Source organism: Girardinichthys multiradiatus, chromosome 2, assembly GCF_021462225.1.
Source record: "Girardinichthys multiradiatus isolate DD_20200921_A chromosome 2, DD_fGirMul_XY1, whole genome shotgun sequence".
Lineage (NCBI taxonomy): Eukaryota > Metazoa > Chordata > Actinopteri > Cyprinodontiformes > Goodeidae > Girardinichthys > Girardinichthys multiradiatus.
Window position 1 is genome coordinate 11,901,734 of NC_061795.1, and position 17,303 is coordinate 11,919,036.

The 17,303-nt window shown below is 40.8% G+C and overlaps 1 long non-coding RNA gene across 1 annotated transcript; it reads left to right on the forward strand.

Moving 5' to 3' along the window:
• Window positions 1–451: 451 nt before the first annotated feature.
• On the forward strand, window positions 452–8,752 carry LOC124878765. The gene is made up of 3 exons (XR_007040853.1): window positions 452–672; window positions 8,487–8,563; window positions 8,648–8,752. It is a non-coding gene; the product is annotated as an uncharacterized LOC124878765 (long non-coding RNA).
• Window positions 8,753–17,303: the final 8,551 nt, after the last annotated feature.

The following is a 17,303-nucleotide window of genomic DNA, read 5'->3' on the forward strand; positions in this document are numbered from 1 at the left end:
TGAGGCTTAAAGCTTAAAGTGTTATTATTGTTTTTATCATCACAAGATGTGAAGAATTGTTCACTCTGAGTAAACATACAAACTGATTACATTAGGGAAACGTCTTGGCGAGAGGAAAAGACTAATGGGCTTGTTAGTGCAGTTCAGCCAGGAAATCTCATGACTACAGCCAGGTCATTGTGACATTGGAATTCAGCATCCAGATAAGTCATGAGAATGTTATTATAAAATGTCACGTAGCCCAATCTGATGTTTTCCAGATGTTTGGCTGAATGTGTATTCCAGGAAAAGTAGAGAAAGCAATGTTGTGGATGCCAGAAGTATTACATAAATGAATGATTTCAATTGGTCAAGAGGGCCCAAATACACACTAATGCTTTGTATCTATAAAAACCACCTCGTAAAGACTGAAAGGGAGGGAGACTTCTGGAATTTTTGATGAAGATGATTCTGTGCGCTCTTTGAAGAATAAAAGTTCCCTCCCGTGAGGGCTGTTAGATGAGAGATGTCTCTGAGTTATGTTTTCATTATATTAGCTCAGTGATCAGACCGCCCGCTCCTAAATATTGGTGGCCCGTACGGGAAGTTCAATCTACTGGGAGAGGGTTTCGGTCACACCCTCTCAAGAGCCGGGCCTGGCGGGCTGTGGTTCGGGGCCCACAACGGGAGAGGGTGAGTTCTTGTCTCCTTTCTTGTTGAAAGAATTTCAGTTGGTTGGGCCCTTCAACTGGAGGGGTGTAGATAGAGAATTTGATCTCTCTCTTTTTCTCTCTTCTCACAGTCTTCACGGATTCCTGCATGCAGGAAGACTGTCAAAAAACATAAAGTTGGAATTGGCTAAGGCAGTCTTAAAAAGAGTAGTGCGCACCCCCGGCTGGGTCGTGGTTACCAGGGCAGGCATAAGTCTATTATTTAGAATCTGGCGTTAATACTGATTTTCTCTGAGAATTAATCCTTCTTGTTTAAGAGACAGCTAATTCATATATATAAAAAACTTGTTAGAAAAGATACGTAGGAGAGTTGAAGTAAGATAATTGTGCCTCCGTGTGATGTCCGGAGGGCAAAAAAGCTCTGGAAAAGGCCACAGCTGTTGAAATTTTACATGTACATGATTCGGAGGTTGCAGTGTTTTCTTTTTTGTTTGAGATCTCTATGGTGAGCAGTGGTGATCTGTGTTCTGTAGAAGTAGTAATGTGATCTTGTTAAAAAGACCAAAGTGAGTTAAGCAAACAATTAACTCGTGAGCTTACATAAAGTAAGAGAATTGATAAATTGGGACATCAATAATACTATAAATTAGGTTAAAACTCCCCGGGGAAGAACATCAGGTGTGAGTATTAGAGTGTGAAGAACGTATGAAGTTGGAGTGGGTTATGAATGGCTTTGACCAGCGCTGATTGAGTGAAAGGTAGTGTGTCGACTGGTATTTTGTGTGTAATACATGTAAAGCGTATGAAAATGTGCATGTGTTGGCCATACTGAGTGTGTATTGCTTTCGGGGTTCCATTGTTCTGCTCAGAATGATAACTTTGAGTATCTAAATTAAATCTGTTTTCCTCTTCTCTTCGCTCTGCTTGGTGATTTCTAGATGTTTCAGTTGCACTTTTGAATCCAGGCGTTACAACTTGGTTTGATCACAAGTTTTGCCAAAGTGTTATTGAATACAAAAATAAAAGACAGAAGGAAAGGAGATTTTCCTGCCTGGAAAGCACACACACACACACACACACACACACACACACACACACACACACAGTCCCAATCCTCCTCCCCCCCCCTCCCTCTCTCTCTTTCCTCCTCTTTCTCCTCCCCATCTGCCCCTCCCGTGGAGTACCACACGAACACGATCTGCGATTGTGCCGTTTTCTTTTTTTCAGCCTTCCTGTGTGGTTCAATTTAACGTATTTGTCTTAGGCTAAAGTTGCAATTTCCAAAGTCAACTTAAAAAAGTGTGTCATTTAACAACTTTTACAGTTGCCTTCGTCAGTGGACTGGTCTCTGGAGTTGGATTGTTTAAGCTTAAAAGATACTGAGCTAAGGCCTTTACAATTACTTCATAGAAGGCAGATGAGATTTTGTACAGGTCCTTCTCAAAAAATTAGCATATTGTGATAAAGTTCATTATTTTCCATAATGTAATGATGAAAATTTAACATTCATATATTTTAGATTCATTGCACACTAACGGAAATATTTCAGGTCTTTTATTGTCTTAATACGGATGATTTTGGCATACAGCTCATAAAAACCCAAAATTCCTATCTCACAAAATTAGCATATCATTAAAACGGTCTCTAAACGAGCTATGAACCTAATCATCTGAATCAACAAGTTAACTCTAAACACCTGCAAAAGATTCCTGAGGCATTTAAAACTCCCAGCCTGGTTCATCACTCAAAACCCCAATCATGGGTAAGACTGCCGACCTGACTGCTGTCCAGAAGGCCACTATTGACACCCTCAAGCAAGAGGGTAAGACACAGAAAGAAATTTCTGAACAAATAGGCTGTTCCCAGAGTGCTGTATCAAGGCACCTCAGTGGGAAGTCTGTGGGAAGGAAAAAGTGTGACAGAAAACGCTGCACAACGATAAGAGGTGACCGGACCCTGAGGAAGATTGTGGAGAAGGGCCGATTCCAGACCTTGGGGGACCTGCAGAAGCAGTGGACTGAGTCTGGAGTAGAAACATCCAGAGCCACCGTGCACAGGCATGTGCAGGAAATGGGCTACAGGTGCCGCATTCCCCAGGTCAAGCCACTTTTGAACCAGAAACAGCGGCAGAAGCGCCTGACCTGGGCTACAGAGAAGCAGCACTGGACTGTTGCTCAGTGGTCCAAAGTACTTTTTTCGGATGAAAGCAAATTCTGCATGTCATTCGGAAATCAAGGTGCCAGAGTCTGGAGGAAGACTGGGGAGAAGGAAATGCCAAAATGCCAGAAGTCCAGTGTCAAGTACCCACAGTTAGCGATGGTCTGGGGTGCCGTGTCAGCTGCTGGTGTTGGTCCACTGTGTTTTATCAAGGGCAGGGTCAATGCAGCTAGCTATCAGGAGATTTTGGAGCACTTCATGCTTCCATCTGCTGAAAAGCTTTATGGAGATGAAGATTTCATTTTTCAGCACGACCTGGCACCTGCTCACAGTGCCAAAACCACTGGTAAATGGTTTACTGACCATGGTATCACTGTGCTCAATTGGCCTGCCAACTCTCCTGACCTGAACCCCATAGAGAATCTGTGGGATATTGTGAAGAGAACGTTGAGAGACTCAAGACCCAACACTCTGGATGAGCTAAAGGCCGCTATCGAAGCATCCTGGGCCTCCATAAGACCTCAGCAGTGCCACAGGCTGATTGCCTCCATGCCACGCCACATTGAAGCAGTCATTTCTGCAAAAGGATTCCCAACCAAGTATTGAGTGGATAACTGTACATGATTATTTGAAGGTTGACGTTTTTTGTATTAAAAACACTTTTCTTTTATTGGTCGGATGAAATATGCAAATTTTGTGAGATAGGAATTTTGGGTTTTCATGATCTGTATGCCACAATCATCCGTATTAAGACAATAAAAGACTTGAAATATTTCAGTTAGTGTGCAATGAATCTAAAATATATGAATGTTAAATTTTCATCATGACATTATGGAAAATAATGAACTTTATCACAATATGCTAATATTTTGAGAAGGACCAGTACATATCTTTGTTGATAGGGCGAGGTAGAATGGAACTAAGCATGCTTCCAGGGGAAAGGTGCTTGCTTGAACTATCCGTGCTAACTTCTGTTTCTTTCTTTTGCATGAAAACCCTGAGCGAATATAATTGATTATGACTGCTAAAAAGAGCAGTTCAAATCTTTCTATCAATAGCCTTTTACAGGTGATGAGAGGGAACCAAATTGACCTACAGAATGTTACCCTTCGTTGTTGTGGAGGCTGGACCTGGGTTGTCGTTTAGAGAGCTTGTAGAAGAAAGTTCTTTCTGAATGGAAAATGGTTTGACCATTTATTTTAGAACTTTATGTATTTTATATTTGCTGCAGCACAATTTTACTCTAAAAAGTTTAACTTGGTTTCAATTTTAATTTGGTTTCAAAGTTTCATTTCTGCTCATAATTATTTTGCTTTCTATGTACTCGGGGGCTGGAGTTGAGCACTGCTGTGAAAGTCATCACACCCCTGTTCATGTCATCATCGCATTGGACTATGATAAAGGAGGACGTTGAGGAAATACAGGAAAAAGGACACTAAGGAAATACAGAAAAGGTTATGCTACTGTAGTGGAATTTCCTTATCAAAGTGTGAGAAAAGTTGACTCACAACAAGAGAAAATCCAGACTTTGTCTTTATAAGTTTTATTCAAAGGCATTTCAGCGTTTGAAGACCCTGTCACCGAGGTTAGTCAGTGGAACAGAGCCCCGATCAACATTTACACACAGTATTTAAAGAGTATGTGGGTGTTACCTCAACTTCAAAGAGTCTGTGCTTTATGGCCCTAGACCCTCCTCAGATCAGAGGTAACAAAGTTATCTATGAGCAGACCCATCTGTTCTTCCTGAGACACAACCCTAAAGCATGGGTTTTAATCATTAAACCTCTGATAATGGTTTTACAGCTTCCTCCTCTAACACAGATGTTCTGAGGAGTGAGGTAACCTAAAGGTCATACACTTTGGAACATTTAATAAAAGAATTTCCATTACAACTCCTTTATTCTGATTACAAGATAATCACAACTAAAGGAAAATTCGTCAAAACCATCACCCCTCTCAGCTAACAGATAATCCAAAGCCATTCTACTTTGCAAACTCATCGTTCTAAGAGGTTGCTGCTCCTTGGTCAGAACAGTGAAACCTTCCTCTCTAATAATGGGCTGATTGAATTATAAGTTGTGACTGTAGGTAGTAAGTGAGCTAGATAACATACTCCAAACCAATTAGCAGGCAGATACAGATATGATCTATTTCCACACATCCAAACCATGTTCTTAGGACATGAGTACCCATCTCTACTAGGAAAAGTAACAAGAACCCTGGTTAATTTACCTGTCTGGCCATACAACTTACTTCCATTCGGTACGGCTATAAGATTAAGAGTTAACACAAAGGGATCTGGGACCAAAGATCCTGAAATAGTAGAAGGATCAGTTCTGATAGGACATGACTCAAATTTATGTCTGTTGATTAAAGCACATGAAACAGATATAAAAGTTTTGCAACCTTCCGTCTTTCCAAGGAAATAAGGTGTGGGTCACTGCTCCTTCTCCACCATGTATTTCAGACCTGCACTTGCTGACTTACTAAAGACATTCAATGCAGGCCCCACCTTCATTTTGTCAAAATGACTGGGCTGAAGAGTTTTTTGTGAAAGATTTGGAGCAATTTTCAAAAGCATTTGTTCCTGAAAATCTACCAAATCTTTCAAAGGACCCAGTGAAACCTCATTGTGTGGCAGACTCTCTTTTTGTACAATTTCTGGTGGAATTGTGAAGGTCTGACCACTAACCGGGGCACTCTTCAAATTCTTCACCAGATGAGGGACATCTGGCATGAAGTACAGCCTTTTGTCTGGTCTTACTGGGTGTTGGACAAATGTTTTCTTGTGGCCCACTCCAAAAGCCCGCCACATCGCTCAGTTAGCACTGCCCATGTCAGTCGTGATGTTTACCACAACAAGACCTATGGAAGCTGCTCTCTCAATGATGTCTAGGATGACTGGCTTGTAACTAGCTCCATTAGTGGAATTGCCACTAAAATGGTAACCCACTACTTGCTTCCATCTTGTTGTACTTCCTGCCAACATAAAAACACATGCATGTGTTGCAGCTCCTGTGTGACCAGGCAGTGTCACATCCCCAAACAGCTTCCCTGTTCCTAGGTGCAGCTCCACACTAGGGGTGATTGCCATTTCTCAAAATATTAGCATATTGTGATAATGTTCATTATTTTCCATAATGTCATGATGAAAATTTAACATTCATATATTTTAGATTCATTGCACACTAACTGAAATATTTCAGGTCTTTCATTGTCTTAATACGGATGATTTTGGCATACAGCTCATGAAAACCCAAAATTTCTATCTCACAAAATTAGCATATCATTAAAAGGGTCTCTAAATGAGCTATGAATCTAATCATCTGAATCAACAAGTTAACTCTAAACACCTGCAAAAGATTCCTGAGGCCTTTAAAACTCCCAGCCTGGTTCATCACTCAAAACCCCAATCATGGGTAAGACTGCCGACCTGACCGCTGTCCAGAAGGCCACCATTGACACCCTCAAGCAAGAGGGTAAGACACAGAAATAAATTTCTGAACGAATAGGCTGTTCCCAGAGTGCTGTATCAAGGCACCTCAGTGGGAAGTCTGTGGGAAGGAAAAAGTGTGGCAGAAAACGCTGCACAACGAGAAGAGGTGACCGGACCCTGAGGAAGATTGTGGAGAAGGGCCGATTCCAGACCTTGGGGGACCTGCGGAAGCAGTGGACTGAGTCTGGAGTAGAAACATCCAGAGCCACCGTGCACAGGCGTGTGCAGGAAATGGGCTACAGGTGCCGCATTCCCCAGACCTGGGCTACAGAGAAGCAGCACTGGACAGTTGCTCAGTGGTCCAAAGTACTTTTTTCGGATGAAAGCAAATTCTGCATGTCATTCGGAAATCAAGGTGCCAGAGTCTGGAGGAAGACTGGGGAGAAGGAAATGCCAAAATGCCAGAAGTCCAGTGTCAAGTACCCACAGTCAGTGATGGTCCGGGGTGCCGTGTCAGCTGCTGGTGCTGGTCCACTGTGTTTTATGAAGGGCAGGGTCAATGCAGCTAGCTATCAGGAGATTTTGGAGCACGTCATGCTTCCATCTGCTGAAAAGCTTTATGCAGATGAAGATTTCATTTTTCAGCACGACCTGGCACCTGCTCACAGTGCCAAAACCACTGGTAAATGGTTTACTGACCATGGTATCACTGTGCTCAATTGGCCTGCCAACTCTCCTGACCTGGACCCCATAGATAATCTGTGGGATATTGTGAAGAGAACGTTGAGAGACTCAAGACCCAACACTCTGGATGAGCTAAAGGCCGCTTTCGAAGCATCCTGGGCCTCCATAAGACCTCAGCAGTGCCACAGGCTGATTGCCTCCATGCCACGCCGCATTGAAGCAGTCATTACTGCCAAAAGGATTCCCGACCAAGTATTGAGTGCATAACTGTACATGATTATTTGAAGGTTGACGTTTTTTGTATTCAAAACACTTTTCTTTTATTGGTCGGATGAAATATGCTAATTTTGTGAGATAGGAATTTTGGGTTTTCATGAGCTGTATGCCAAAATCATCCATATTAAGACATTAAAAGACCTGAAATATTTCAGTGAGTGTGCAATGAATCTAAAATATATGAATGTTAAATTTTCATCATGACATTATGGAAAATAATTAACTTTATCACAATATGCTAATATTTTGAGAATGACCTGTACATTCTCTTTCCATCTCTGTTAAACTGTCAACATTTAGTTGGAGCATGTTGAAAACTTCTCCTAGCACACCTGGTTCCAGCTTAATGTGTTGCAATCTTCTTTGCTGGGTTCTGATGTCAGGGAGAGGGAGACTCATGTCCTGAAGAAGCCTGTAGCCTGCTGAGCCCACAGAAAAGTGAAGTTGTATGGCTTTTTTTAATGTGTTTTTGCTCCATCTAATGCCTCTCTTACTCTTCACACCAATAGCTTTCATTTGATCTTTTGTGAAAATGCTGCCAAAGTTCTTTTCCATTGTTAATTTTTTCTTTCGTAGGACTGCATTAATTTTCTTCTGTCTGTGAAGTTCTCCTTCTATTGTTCTTATGTGAATTTTTTGGTTTTCTAATTCCTCCCTCAGCTTTTTCACCTCGGTTTCCTGATTGTATTCCCTGTTGATGCATACTTCTTGCCCTGTTGACCCTGGCGCATCAGTTCCTGGCATGTCCCTGTCCTCTGAGGCTACAATTTCATCTTCTTTTTCCCGTTCACTTTCCCTCATCTCACTTGCTTCATTTCTGTTTCTTCCTTCCTTCATCTCTGAAATTATAATGGCACTGTTAGCATAAAGATTAGGTAAAACATTTTAAATGTATTATTTAACATGGTTCGTACCAAAGTTTACTTTAGAACAATATGTGTGATCACTAGTCAGTGGATCAACATGCAGTGGAAGTTCTGCTGGACTTCTCATTGCAGGATCCTTCCTCCTCTTTGGTTCTGGGCAATGAAGAAAAAGGGTTGGAACAGCATCAGCCCTCAGTCTCACTTGGCCTGACTGTGCCCTCACAAACTGTCCTTTTTCAAAGTGTGCCTGTAAAGTGATTTATTTATTTATTTTCTTGCACATTTCATTAGGCCCTTGTGCATTTTCCAGTGCAGTGTGCAGATTGAACTTACTCACATAGTTTCCTGTTGTTGTGACTTCTGGTGATGGTGAGGTTGCTTCTACTGACTTGAACCAACCATTTTTTCCTTTTTCAGGATCTTTTGGGAAGCCATACATATGGATTCCTTTCTCTGACCGATTGGTGCATCCAAATGCAGCACACCCAACCATGGTAACCTGCTGAACCTACAGAGGAACACATTTACTTTTGTTTGCCTTCTAGCTATGATATTGATTGTTTCTGTATTGTTTTCAGGGAGGTCAGCAGATGTGATGACTGACTTCAAAAGGAGCTGCTGCCAATGATGCCAAGGAGGATGAACCCTCATTCGGACTTGGGCACATTTCTACCTTGTCCAGATTTGATCAGATACAGTTTATTGGTGCAGATGTAATTAATAAACTGTATAAATGGTAGTGCAAGTACTTATTTATTAAAGATAGTTTTGCATTTTACATATCTTACAATAAATTGTTTGGTCATTTATTTTTGCATAATTCAGTTGTTTTGTCATCTAATACGATTTTAACTACATTTTGAATTAAATGAACATTTTAGTCAATTAATTACAATTTTACAACAGTTGTCAGACTAAGGTCACAATCAAGTCTGTTATAGATACAAGTACTCAGTTCACATGACAGCAAAAAATAGTATAATTATGTTTTCTACAAAAATTAAGAATTCATCCCAGGTCTTCAGTCATATTTTCATACAGCTACATATTTTCCTCATTCATTTAAAAATTATAATATTTTTAAATAAAATTTTAATTCTGCTCATTTTCCATCTGTAATATTTGGATTTTTTTTTTAAATACATAGGCAATAGATCTTTCCACGTAGTATAGGATGTAGATCCGAAGGTAAGTTTGATCAGAGCTCTTAACCGCTGGCACAGAATACAGTTATAGCATCCCTGCTAGCATGTGCTAGCATGCGGAGGAGATCAGAAAGAGCATTTATATTAGGTATTGTTACTTCTGTTTGGATTTTCAAATTATGATTTAGTAGCCAGTAATCAGTTCATTATTATTTAATTACCAAAAGTCACAGGAAAGAGTGAAAAAATTTGCTTTTTGCGTTATGTCGCGCCTGAAGCCGTTCAACCTGACTGACACAGCTGAGATGTTTGGAACTATTGAGAGCTACATGAAACACGTGACCGCCTATCGGCGAGTTCAAAGAGTGTCGTAACTCTCTCTTTCTACGGCGCTGAACCGGATATCATCATTAACCAGATATCATCATTAACCGGATGTCGTCATTAACCGGATATTGTCATTAGCCGGATATCGTCATTAACCGGATGTTGTCATTAGCCAGACGTTGTCATTACAAGGAAGCGAATCTTTCTAATTGTATGTTTTTAGATGTTTTTTACATCTAAAAATAAAACATGTAGTTTATCCAGTTTAAAAGGTCACTCAGGTTAATGCAGGCACATCACACAAAATTCTGATAAAAAGAGAGAACCTGACAGAATTGTAAATTCATTTTGTTTTAACGCAGGGGTTATTTAGATGCTATTTAGAAAAGAAGGATGAATTGGCTTCTGTTGTAGAGATGAACTGAAAAAAAAAAAAAACATGTAGTTTATCCACTTTAAAAGGTCACTCAGGTTAATGCAGGCACATCACACGAAATTCTGATAAAAAGAGAGAACCTGACAGAATTGTAAATTCATTTTGTTTTAACACAGGGGTTATTTAGATGGATGTTTTTACATCTAAAAAACAAGGAGACAAAAAGTAGATACAGAACCTTTCTTCCTCTGTTCAAATGTTTGAGCAATCTAATCTGCACCAGTAACTTGTAGAGATGATCTAAAACAGAGAAATAAATGAACTAAAAAAATAAAAAAATAAAGGTTATAAAATCCTCAGTCACTGTTTATTGAATTAAGGCATCCACAGCTGTTTCTTGTGTATTGTCTCAGTCAATACACATCCACTGTTTAATGAATAGGTGACCAGACCTCAGACATCCGCAGCTGTTTCTTGCGTATTGTCTCAGACAGTCTTCACACCAACTGTAGTCAAAGTAATTAAGACGACCGTGCTCCTTCCTGGCCCAAAGTGTTGAGCATTGTCTGACAATTCCCATTCCCTGTTTATTGAATTAACACGTCTGTGCTGTTGCTGAGATGTCTCGGGGGGGTGTGGCCAAGGGGCGTAACTATGTGCGCTGAAGGTAGCATAGTCAGTCATCCTGGTTCTATCGAGAGATATAACGCAATCTTTACTGGGAGATCGGCTTCAAATCTGGTAGCTAAAAGTTTATTTTTAACCGATTACACTGAAATATTTTTTAGAACACTTGTAAGGAGAAGCAGAAAAAAAATGTCGGAAAATATTTCAGGAAACTAAGAAGGTGGTGAACATTCTGCTTCTATCGAAAGATACAACGCAATCTTCAGTAGTAAGTATTCATCTTTAAGAATTCTTTAAGTGCTTGTGAATGCTCGTTGGATAATAATAATATTTAACTTATATTCTTTAGAACCCACGAGTGACGAGCTGGATGGTATCGTTTTTACACAGTCTGACTATGGTAATTATTAACTGCAACAACATCTGGTTTAACAACTGGTGAATGCTATTTTGTGATTTAAAAAATAGATGAAATAAATTCTACTTACAGACGTATTCCTGAACGTTGGAGAGGTCAGCGTTTGTAACCGTCTGCCTCCGAAAAAATCAAAGTTGAGACGGAAACTTGTCTTTAAAAAAGACAATCCGATCCCAGCTAAACATGAAATAGAGCGCGAAGCCATTCATGCGCCACAGTCCCCTGACCGTGCGCCGGAAAAATTAACAGCTCCGGAAGAGGAGAGTAAGTAAAAAAAAAAAAAATAATAAAAAATATATATATATATATATATATATATATATTTCTAAGCATATGTTTTCACAGGTCTATGCGATATTGCAGGCTTGTTTTAACCCCTGATAAAATATTTTACAGATATATCGAATGATTTAATCCAGAGCCCAAGCCTGCATAACATTCAGCAGAACTGTACCAGTTCAGTGCAGGAAGAGTTGGAACCGCCCGGAACCGTTCAAATACCCCGTGTACGGAGTAAGTTATAGTTATATTCAAATTCTGTTCTATCCAAATCTTCACAGAAGCAAGATTTTTTTTTTTCAAAAAGACCTGCATTGTAAGGTAACTTTATTTTGTTTCAGAGAATATCTTAAATTGAGGAAAAGACGGCGACTCTGTGCTCTGTATAACAGGGCGAGGCTTGTTAGAGGTTTATTGAATGGTAAGTTTAATTCTTCTTATACTCATTTACCTATTGAATTAATTCGCATATTTCATTAATTTATTTTTTTCTTTATCTTTCCAGAGGCAACGTTGATGGTGGAGCAGATTTCATCGAGACCTGGACAGCAACAGCGCAGACAGAGAGTTCCCCTATCCTTACGTGACCGTTGTAATAAAGCATCAAGTTTAACGCTTCTGGCTGCACGTCAGACATTGTTACTGAAACATTGCGCTGATATCAAGGTAATTTAAACTGATCCCTGGGTCTTCTTCTTCTTCTGATACTCATGTTAATATGGATAGCCAGATCACACATGCGCTGAATGAGATAAGGAATGTTGCTCAACTTAATGAAATTGCTGTTAATGCTGATGTAGCAGATAACATCGGGTTAAATGCATCTCCTGCTAACAGTGAAAATGTAATAAATCAAAATCTGTACGGTGACTTTTTAAGCTCATTAGAACAGGCTGTTGAAGATTTAAATAGAACACCATCTCCATCCAGCATTCAGCAAAATGAATCGGCTTACTTACAAATTCCTTCAACCTCACACGCCGCTGATCATACTGGGCAGCATGGCGGCAATTTCAATCCAGAGGTTGCACTCAAACCTGATCAGATTGAGGGAGATCATCCTGCGACTGTTGAAGATTTAAATAGAACACCGTCTCCATCCAGCATTCAGCAAAATTAATCAGCTGACTTACAAATTCCTTCAACGTCACACGCCGCTGATCATACTGGGCAGCATGGCGGCAATTTCAATCCAGAGGTTGCACTCAACCCTGATCAAATTGAGGGAGATCATCCTGCGACTGTTGAACGTGAACGTTTTAATAACATTGAAATAAGGAGACCTTTTACCATCCCGCCTCCCTGCCCTGGGAATGTCCCTGATCTCGCTGCAATCTATATAAACATCATGCGTATTCTCAGTGAATTAGCCGATACTGCAAGATCTTTAGCCAGACGTAACGATGTTGTGCAGCTAGAATTAGTCAGGGAAAATCTGAACTATAACGTCACGTTTACCATTAACGATGATGGGAATATGATTCTGCCTGCTTTTGAGGATTTTCTGGATGAGTTAGTACAGTCCAATGCTGAAATGCCTGCAGATAATAACCTGGAATTTGTTCTACAGATAGTTAATGACCCTGCAGGAGGGTCAAAACGTAAGGTTAAAGGAACGTTAGACTGTGAACTGATTAATAAGAAAAAGCATCACCTGTATATAGTAGATAATACCGGTAATCAGTTATGCTTTGCCATAAGTCTTGCACACGTCTCTGACTCTAACCTTACTGATAATCAGGCTTTAGAGCTGGGGAGGGAGTGGCAACACAGGGCTGGTTTAGATGATCAGACAGCAGTAACTTTCAGCGACATTGGTAAATTTGAAACATTCTAAAGAGAAAAATTGTAGTGTTTCACAGAACCGTTACAGGCTCTGCAGCTCTGTGTAAATTTGAGACCAGTTTCCCTGATTGATCAAACCCTCTCTTTCTGCTGTTATTTCAAGGTCACTACTATGGGATAAAAAATCTCAAGGGTTTTATAGGATTGAGATACATCTGTGCATATTGTTACAGGAGCTATGAAAAGCCAGACACACACCATTGTGAAGGCTATTGTCCGGTGTGTCACTCATACCAGTGTATGCGTGAAATTAATTAACCTGTCGCCTGTGGAGGTTGTCACAGAATCTGTCGTAACTCGTCTTGTTTCAGTAGACACAGGGAACCCCGCAAAAGACCTAGTGCTGACAGGCCTATGAGTGACTGTGAGTTGGTAAAACTGTGCAAGGTGTGCAAAAGGATATACGTTATTCCAATCAGCAAGCAGGATAAACCACACGTGTGTAATGTAAAATGCCGTATTTGCGGTGAGAATATACCTCCTGATTTAGATGTGACGTGCGATGGTCATCTGTGTTACATTCAAACCGCCCAAGCCTGTAATCAGTTAGATGATAAACTGTTTTTTTATGATTTTGAATGCTTCATTGACGAGAACGGTGTGCACATCCCCTATCTGGTCTGTGTTAAAACACTGAAAGGTGAGGAATGGCATGCTTATGAATTGAATTGCACCCAAAAATTACTTCTCCATTTCAGGAGACCGATGTACAGAGGCTTTAACATAATAGCTCATAACGCGCGTGGATATGACAGCTACCTGATTCTCACAGCTATGCTGCAGTTAGGCATTAAACCTCATCTCATCATGCAGGGAAGTAAAGTTCTCTGTTTAACCGACCCTGATTACAGGTTAAAATACATTGATAGCCTGTCCTTCATGTGTATAAAGCTTAGTGCGATGCCGAAAGCATTAGGTTTTAGTGATAAGACCAAAGGTTTTTTCCCTCACCTATTCTCGTCTGAGCAACATCTCCAGTATGTGGGTTCTTTTCCTCCTCCATCCTCTTACGCTGTAGAACGCATGAGCCTTCAAGAACAACAGGCGTTTAACAGCTGGTACAGAGAAGCGAGCAAAGGGGTCTTTGACTTTGAGAAGGAAGCTCTTCGTTATTGTAAAAATGATGTGGACATTCTATTTCAAGGTTGTGTTAAATTCAGGGATGAGTTCTTTAAGGAGACAAGTGTGGATCCGCTTAAATGCGTCACGATAGTCTCAGCCTGCATGAAGGTTTTTGTAACCAATTTCCTTCCTCCTAAAACCTTGGCCATCCCCTCACCTCTGGACTACAGGCGTAGTAGTAAGACGTTTTCCGGCATGTCCATTCAATGGCTTGGCTGGATTTCAGACAGCAGAAAAATTGACATCGAACATGCATTAAACATGGGGGAAAAGAAAATTGGTCCATATTCTGTGGATGGGTATGCAGAGATTAATGGTGTCAAAGTTGCGTTTGAATTTTACGGCTGTTTTTTCCATGGCTGTAAAAAGTGTTACATGCCTCATGACAAATGTCCGTTGAGAGGGGTCGCATTTGAACAGTTTTATGCAGTCACTGTTGAGAGAAGCAAGGTACTCCAAACTGTGAACAGCCTTCGTCTCGAGGTCATCTGGGAGCATGAGTGGACTGAAATAAAAAAATCAGACCCAAGGGTGATCAGCTTTCTTGAGAAAGTTAATGCACCCGAACCGCTATCACCCGGAGATGCTCTGTATGGTGGACGCACCTGCCCTATGAGGTTGAGGTACACAGCGGGGCCAGGTGAAACTGTACACTATGTGGATTACACATCTCTGTACCCTTATGTAAATGCTAGCTGCGTCTTTCCCCTCGGGCACCCCACCATCATTTACAAATATTTTGATGACCCGAGCAGCTACTTTGGCCTCGTCAGAGCTGTGGTCTACCCCCCACGAGGTCTCTTTTTCCCTGTTTTGCCTTACAGAACATCCCAAGGTAAACTTGTGTTTACTCTTTGCGGCACATGTGCTGAAATAAATAAGCAGTCAGGTACCTGCAGGCATAATGATGAGGACAGAGCTCTGACAGGTGTGTGGGTGAGTGTAGAGTTTTGTAAAGTGCTGCAGTGTGGTTATCGCCTTGCTAAAATCACTGAAGTTTGGCATTTTGAGAAGACCAGTGACACAATCTTTAAAGGTTACATTCACTGCTTTTTAAAGGGTAAGCAGGAGGCTTCAGGCTACCCTTCTGAAGCGGTGGATGAGGAGAGCAGGTAAAAGTATGTAGCAGACTACAAACTCCACCAGGGTATCCAATTAGAGGCAGACAAAATCGAGGTGAACCCTGCCAAAAGACAGGTAGCGAAACTGTGCTTAAACAGCTTTTGGGGAAAGTTTGCGCAGCGAAGTGATCTGTCTCAGACCACAGTCATCACTAACCCTGATGAGTTTTTCAGCTTCATGTTCTCGAGTAAATACAGGGTTAACTACTTCCATTTCTTCAACCCTGAAATGTGTGTAGTGCAGTGGAACTACAGCAAACGTGTCATCTCTCCCCCAAGCAAGGTAAACAATGTGTTTATTGCTGCATTCACCAGCGCTTATGCGCGTTTAAAACTTCTCAGCAGCATGGAGCAATTACAGGACAGATTGATTTATATTGACACGGACAGTTTGATTTACGTGACAAAAAGTGGTGAAATTCCTCTGGAGTTGGGGAATTATCTGGGTGATCTTACTGACGAGCTCGTGGGAAACAGCCTTTCGGAGTTTGCATCAACAGGACCCAAGAGTTATGCATATCAAACCAAAAACCAGAAAAAGCTAGTGATACGTGCTAAAGGTATCACTCAGACGCATGAATGCAGCGAGAGGATCAATTTTGACAGCATCAAAGGGCTGGTCGAGGGCTACTTACAGGGGTCAGGTGAGAGTGTCATTGAAATCCCTCAGCACACAATCAGGAGGGATAAAAAGAGATTCCTCTTAAGAAATGCTGCATTTGTTAAAAGGTTTCGGTTGGTGTATGACAAGAGATGCCTTTTTTCTGACAACTCTGCCTTTTGGTTATTAGAGCATAAGAAGAAGAAGAAGAAGAAAGATAAAATAAAAAATAAAAATGTTGCAATCTGTCGATTTACAGGAGGTTGATTTTGATCCTAGATTTAGAGCGGCTTTCTCATGTATGATAATAGGACCCAGTGGTTGTGGAAAAACCTTTTTTGTAAAAAGTGTTTTGCAGAACTGTAACCATGTCATGGATGTTGTTCCAGAAAATATTGTGTGGATTTACATCTTTTCAGCCGATGTATGCAGAATTGCAGAAGATGAATAAAAATATAAAATTTGTGGAAGGATTGCCTCATTCTTTTGAAGATGAAAACCTGTTTCCTCCTGATCAGAATCATCTGATCATTCTAGACGATGTTATTGCTCAAGCCTCAGATGATGAAAACGTGATGAAGGTCTTTACCCAGTTTCGTCACCATCGTAATATGAGCGTCATGATGTTGACTCAGAATGTTTTTCACCAGGGAAAGTTCAGTCGCACTATTAGTTTGAACTGTAATTATATGGTGTTGTTTAAAAACCCGAGAGATAAACTGCAGTTGAATATACTAGCGCGCCAAATGTTTCCATCGCAAAAGGGTGTCTTCCTGGAGAGTTTTGAAGACGCAACGAGAGAAGCTCATGGTTATTTAATCATCGATTTCAAGACTACCTGCCCAGAACATTTCAGACTGAGAACAGGCATACTGCCTTACCAGTGGCCTGCTGTGTACGTGCCCAAAACAAAGGAATTCATCATGTCTGCACGTATAAAAAGGAATGTTCCATTATTCAGAGCTTTGTACCAGGCCTGTCCACAGAAACGTAAGGATATTCTCGCACACTGCTCACCCGACTTTCTTCAGGCTCTGTGTGAGATTGCTCTGAATATTTTAAAAGGTAACATTAAATTATCACCCTCTCAACATCGGAAATTGAAGAAGCAAAGAAAAATCATCAGATTGTTGGCTGATAAAAGAACTGGTATCAAGCGGAAACAGCTGGCACTCAAAAGTCAAAGAGGTGGTTTTATTCTCCCCATCTTAACGGCTCTTGCTCCCTTGATCGGTGATCTAGTGGGTGGTATAATCAGGAGATAATGTCTCTCAGAACATCGCAGAAGATGCTTCTCATTTCCCCTCATCAATTCAAGCATCTGACCCAGTCAGACACGTCCATCAGACAGACGGCAGAGGAGAATTTGGATG